Raw genomic sequence first — 7,131 nt, forward strand, 5'->3', positions numbered from 1 at the left:
GATATTTAGAGGGAGATCATTTAGTTTTAGGGAGTATGAACATCTGTCTCAGGCTGTATTACTGTGAGGTTTGTCTCAAATGAAGTATTTGTCTTTATATAAATAGGAATATAATACAAGAGTACTCTGAATAAAGTACTCTAAACTGTAACCAGCTGACAGCTCAGACAGATCTCTGATGTTTTTACGCCCTCTGCTGGTTGAAGTTGTGCATCGACTGAGAACAATCTACTGCTCTGTATGAAGAGCTGCACCAACCTCAACCTCCTCAGTGCACTGTCAACATCAGCCTCAACGTCAGGCTGGGTGGTGTGACCTAAAATGTGAAGCATGCACGGTGACGGTATTCATCACGGTATATTTGTTTGTCCTAAGATTTCAATATGTATTTTTCTGAAGGGTTAAAACACTGGTATCACAACTGCAGGCCAGCTCTAACTGACTTACAGGCCTACTGATATACTGGAAACAGAGGTGGAAGAAGTACTACGTGGTATCAGTACTTTTACTCGAGTATAAATAACATACTCTCTGTGCATAAATTACAGGCTTCCTCTTCCATGTCGCCATGATGGCAAACAAAGCTAAAAAAACATTGCTCGGACTCACTTTGTCAGCAACCCGAGCAGAAAATCTTAAGTTTGATTTCAAATGTAATATGTGTCGAACAGCGAGTTGACAGACCGACAGAAAAATTGTCTGGCAAAGTTTTTAGAGAAATGTCGACAAACAAGTTTCACTCCCGGCGGTGGTGATGTTACATGTGACTGATTTGATCTGAAAAAAAGTGAGATGTAGTTTCAACAAAGCTCTCATCTCCGTTTGTTTGGGAATAACAGCGGCAGCAGTGACAAAAATCAGACGCTCAGATCCACTTTAACGCAGCGTTTTATCCTCCTGGAATGTCTTGGGTGAATAATATTCAGAGCTGGAGTCTTTCCACTGCCAGTCTTTCACAAATGGAAGACAAATATATTTCTTGGCCGGCCGTTGTGTTTCAGAGCGAGGCTCTTTTGATTGGTAATATACAGGGCTAATTAGCTTAAGAAAGTGATCTAGTTTTTCTGCTGGACTGCTGCTCCCCCCTTAACGTCAGCTCAGATTTCCCAGGTGCCTCGCTGTCTGCCAGAGGTAACAAAATAATGGCTCTGCTTGGAAACCGATTTTTCAACTCGCTTTTTTTTTTGTGTGTGATTTTTAATAGATTACTATTAGAGATATTGGTGGAGGGATTTCTTGACCCGGAGTAGGTTTTTTATGTGGCGTGTGTGTGTTGTTTTTGTTCACTCTGCTGCGCTAATCAGCTCCATTTTTTGGTGGAGGGCCCTCTGCTCCATTATGCATGCAGATTTAATGTGAGTCGGTTTTTACAGAGAGGGGAAACTGGAGGCACCAATTTCAGGGCTTGAATTTCATTTTTTTTTTTCCTGCATCACAGAATGAAAGAAAATGCAGTTATTTCCTGTAATGTCAGGACACTCTAATGGCTGACATTCCTGCAGCCAAACCACAACTGTCAGGGTGTAAAAGTGCATCAGTTCACATGGCAAGCAGTAAGGTACAATTTGTTTTGCACAGATAATGTAATATTTTGTTATTGTCGGTCCCTGAGACCACATCTGAAGGCAAAAGCTGTTCAGAACGGCACTTGGAGGCTGGGTGGAAAGCCTGTGGTCATAGAGACGGGGGAGATGATTGTTCACACCAGGTTAACAGCGCTATAGTTGGGTACATTTAAGGGTACTGACAGAATAACGTACAACACTCGCTGAATATTTGTGCTGTAAACTGCAAAACTGGCAACACGTCTAATCGGAGAAATCTCCAGGTCAAACACAACATATGTCTAAAAGCTGAAAAATGTGGCGTGTTTTAATAGCCTGGAAGTTAAACCCTTCACGGATGATGAAACTTTAAGTGAGGCATCGACAACTTCACGTAATTAATCAGCTGGTTGGAGAAAACCGGAGCTTTGGTTGATGCCAGTGGCTGCATCCAAAACCTCTTACAAACATGCTCTTTAGTATGTGAGACAGATTTTATGAAAACACAATCTATGACTTTCTTTACTTGAAGAATGATCTTTTAAGTTGACAAACATCATATGTGTAGTTCAGGGCACAATTAGAAACGTCTCTTCGTTCACTACCATACAGAGTTTTTCGGAAATAAAGTCCCAAGACGGTCTTGACTGTCCACGCTTTAGCCTGTAAAGATAATAAAACTTATGAAGACACCCTGAACATGGCAGAGACACCGACTTCTCCTCCATCATTGCAATAAATCAGGAAAACCCCTGAGTTCTCTTCCTCACTGTAAATAAGCTACTTCACTCCATCGTCTAACCCGTGTTACCACCAACCCCGCTTGCTTTCTGTCCGTCTGTACTTCATGTTACATTATTTTTTGTTGATTTTGTCTGACTTCTTCAGTATTGTAACTCTGTAGCACCACTGCTGCCTTTTAAAAGAAAAAGGGGGAGAAAGCAATTAGTACACTCCGCCTGTGTGTTGAAACTTGGATGGATACCAGTTGATAATGTTTCTGGTGTCTGTCTTAACATTCATCTTCAGGCGAACACACATCAGCACAGCTGTATTTCTCTCGCCGGTCGTCGGTCGACTGAATCAAAACGCCGAAACATTTGGAGGCAATTCAACCTCGGCGAAGAGAATTCATCAAACTGTACGGAGCGGTTATTCAGATGAGTGGTTTCCTATAAAACAGGGAGTTGTCTTCAGGCGGTGTAATTTAGATATGATCTATGTGTGCACTTAGGAAACGACAACAGGGTGAAACCACTTAAACACAACTTCTTTACATTCTCCCAACATAAAAAACTAAGAAGTTGATGACTTTACTAAATATCCAGCTGTCGTTTACACCTGTACGTACATCTCAAAGCCTTTAGTCACTTGGAAAACAGACAAACCTCAAACCTCTCAGATCAGATCTTTGTCTCTGAGGTTTTTTCCGTCGTCATTCCAGGCAGAGACTCTCCCACATTTCCAGTATTTTGCACCTGACAAATGAATGGCCTCTTTTTACGAGCACACAATATTGTCTTAGCTACTCACCTGCAATCACTGGTAGACTGAGGCTATTTATACTGGACACTTTTAGATCACAGTGGAATTAAAGATAATGTACGCTTTTCACTTTTTAACTGTTAGAGAACGAGCAAAAATAACATGGAGCCAAAATGGGCTCTGTCAGACGGTTAAATCTCGTCTTCTTTGTTCTCTCTAGGATGGCGAATAACAAAACTTACTTGTTCTTTGTTCACCTTTTATAATGTGCTTTAATACAGTCAAACACAGTCTAGTTGTTCTCATTGACATACTTTTATGTGTGTTAGTGGTTTGATCTCAGGTCGTAAAGCCACAACAAGAAACGCTGTCAAATAGCTGATGTTTTTGACTGTTTTCTAAAATCTCAGTTTTCCTCATTTTCAGAAAGTTCAGTTCTCGCATGTGTAAAACATCTGCATGATGTGGACAGAGGGGCCAAAACTGAGAAACCAAGATGGCTTTTCAGATTAGCTGACTAAATGAGGACGTACGTTACTCTTACAAACTGAAATTAATTGTGCCGATGACTTTAGAAAAGGGTGGGGGAGGTGTCTCTCCTCAAAGTATGACATTGTGATCACCTGTAACAATTTTGCACGACTACAGAAATTTTTCTTTTGCTAAAAATCTGTTTTCTTTGTAATGATCCAGTATCGATTTATAAAAACCCTGAGATCGATATCTCAATATGTGCCTCTTCTGATGGATGTGAGTACATTTCTGAAGGCTGTCTGCCACCCTGATCGATAAATGTTTGCACCCAAACTATGCTGAGATGATCTTCCAGGTGAGACAGCACAGGAACTTCACCGCGCATTCAAGTTCTCCTCGAAAACTCTGAAATCTGTACATGAATGGACACAAATGTTGTTTAAAATATGAAAGTTTCTATTTTCGTTCATTGAAATACATCGCTCCATATCTGTGATTACTTTCATCTTCTTTCACTACAGCATTTTTTAATAATTTTGCTATAATCCTAAAAAATATCCCATCTGAATACTGTTGACATTCACATCCTGGTCTGTGCTGTTGGTTCCTCACGCTATGTCGTATTTATAGAAGGTTTTTGAGAAAAAAACGCAGAATGCAAAGCGAAACATAGCGTGGCAGATACGCTGCAATTAAGACGAGCACCTCTTTACAGTACACTTACAGTGAATGCATGTCTAAATTTAAAAAAGACTGAACTCTGCTGCCTGTCTGTGCTTGCATGGATTTGATTGCGTAACAGTAATGCTCATGGGCTGCACGGTTAATGCCAGCTGTTTGTTTTCCTGCGTTCATTAAAAATAATTGTGTTTTCTGCCGAGCAGACCACAGACTGGCACCTCCTCTGAGTCGCAGCTCCTCTCCGGGCCAACATAAGCCCCGCATACCAAGGAGGGACTACTTGTGTTTACCTCTCCCTACCGGCACAGACCGACGGCAGACTCGGGGTCCTCTCCTTTTTCTTCTGTGGTTTCTGGCAGCCAGCGCCAGATTCCTCCATGTCTATCACTGCAATCAGCAGGCCAGACCTGCAGTCAGCCAAGCAGCTTGAAACAAAGCAGCATGAGCGGCTGAACATAAAGTAGGTGAAGCATTTCTTTTTGGATGCTGAGAGTAGGAATCTGTGCTTTCTCTCTCAGCTTGGTCAGTTTTTCGCTCATTGACTTACTAAAAAATGAAGAAGAGGAGCTGTCGTCTGATGATAAAGAGCAGCACGCATCATTTCCTCCCCAGAGGAGGAACTTGGAGCAGCAAAACTTGTCCTAAATATGTTTTAACATCAAACACAATCATGAGAAACTCTGTGTATTTTCTCCCTCATGTGTGTCTGACTTCTGATCGTCTCCTGAGCCGATTCATCTCACACCTCAAATTAAATCACTACCTCTCTCGCAGATGATTTTTTTTTTTTTTTGCCGACCAAACACATAAAACCAAAGTACGTGCTGATATGCTAATTGTCATAGTTAAATGACAGAGGGTGTAAAGCATCCAGAAAATAAGGGTGTTGGTTAGAAATGCTTGTAATGCAGAGACATGTTTAGCGAGGAATGATAAATAGCATGATTTGCGCTGGCACCATCTGAGTGCTTTCCTTGGAGCGCAGCTTTACCTTCAGTGATTATTTAGATTAGACTAAATCAAAGTTATACACCTCGAGAAACAGCAGCCGAGTATTTGACCTGCAGTCAAACAACGTGAGGGTTTTCTCTTTGAAGATGACCTGTGACTCCTGTTGTGTTTCTCATGACAAGCGTTTTTTTTTTTTTTGTGATTTATAAGAACAGCTTTTGCATAATCAGAAAAGTTTAGTGGGCAGGTTTAATTCTTACACCAAAGTAAAACCCTTTACATAAAATTACCGGACCTTCATTGTACAGCCTCAGTCTGTTTGGGTTTAGGCAATAAAACTACTTGGTTAGGTTTAGGAAAAGATGTTGGTTTAGGTTAGTTACGTACATCACCAATGTAACGTCAATATCAAGACATGAAGTTGATTTATTTGTCATTATACAACACAGGGTTGCATGACAAAATGTTTTGAAAAACAAACATAGAACATACATATATACAGTTTTTTATATACATATATACATAAACCTGTAAACACTAGAGGGTGTTGAAATGTTATTGTTCTATTGTTAGATGTTATCGCCATGATATTGACAATAACCGCGATATTTAAAAATGAAATATTAATATCATGTTATTAATCATTGTCTAAAGTAATCCAGCGCCTCCTAAGTAATCTCAGTTTCTTTTTGTTCTCGGATAGCGCTGGATGCCATAAAATGGAAATAAAGCAGAAGAAATAACTAGCTAGCTTCTACGACACTAGTCCTGCACAAAATCGTGTTCGACGAGATGACGGAATGAGAGCGAGACACTATACCGACTAGTCCGCGTAGATATCGCAATAATGTTATCGTAAATATCCTTTGGCCAGGATAATCATGCAGTGAATCACATTAAATGTTGAACATCAGGAAAACACCGCCCATTAACTTAAACTGTGTGGGAGCATCAATAACGTAAACACAGAGTCCACACGGAGCTCTGCTGATAATTACATATTTAATGCCACTGTATACAACATCTTTTTTTATAATTTACAACATCTCAAATGATTCTGATGAGTGATGTATGGTTTTGTTTGTGGATCAAATGGTGCTCAGCTGTTTTAATCTGTCTGGCTGTCTGCCACAGTGTCTTGTTTTTAATACAACCACAACTTTAAGATGGCTGGCTTTAAAATATGGCCCAATAATCACACTAAATTGTAATTTTGTTTTTATGTCATTATACAGTCAGACATCGTGGGCGTATGAGCAGTTTTCTCTTTGTAGCTGCTTATGTTTATCCAACAATTAGTTGTGTGATTGATGTGTCTTTCCCGTCGTCGTCATGGTAGCAGCAGTAGACGTTGGTAGGAGCAGTTAAACTTAAAGGAGACCTGTTATGCTTTTTCGTTTTTTTTCCTTTCCTTCAGTGTTTTATATTTGTTCTTGTGCATGTCGAAGATCTTGAAAGTTAAGAAGGTCAAGCTCCTCTCTCCCACAGAAAACACTGCTCCTCAAACGCCTCGTCAGTAGTCCCGCCTTTAATTCTCTGACTTTGTGACATCACACTACATCACCGTGTCACACATTTGCATTTATTTGGCAGGTAAGAATTGATCTAGCGCAGCTGCTAATGTTCTGTAAGCGGTTCTGGGTCAGGCGTGTGCAAACTGACCAATCAGAGGAGGGGGGCGGGGCCTTAAAGAGACAGGAGCTAAAACAGAGAAGTGCTGCTGCACTGGACAGTATGAGAAAACTGATGTGTTTTTTGAGCATTGAAGCATGTAAACCTATTCTAGAAGTAACCCAAAATAAAATTACAAACTTGAGAATGAGGGTAATATGTCTCATTTAAAGGGACAGTTCAACCCTAAATCAGAAATACATACAAAAACATACTCTGCATACAAAACTGCAAAAATATTTTGACTCTGAAAGCAGCTTGTTATGACCCATATTTATATTTCTTGTTAGGCAGCGACCTCTAGTGCCTGTCTTAATTATTACAG

This window comes from Pagrus major, chromosome 23 (assembly GCF_040436345.1).
Source record: "Pagrus major chromosome 23, Pma_NU_1.0".
NCBI classification, from domain to species: Eukaryota; Metazoa; Chordata; class Actinopteri; order Spariformes; family Sparidae; genus Pagrus; species Pagrus major.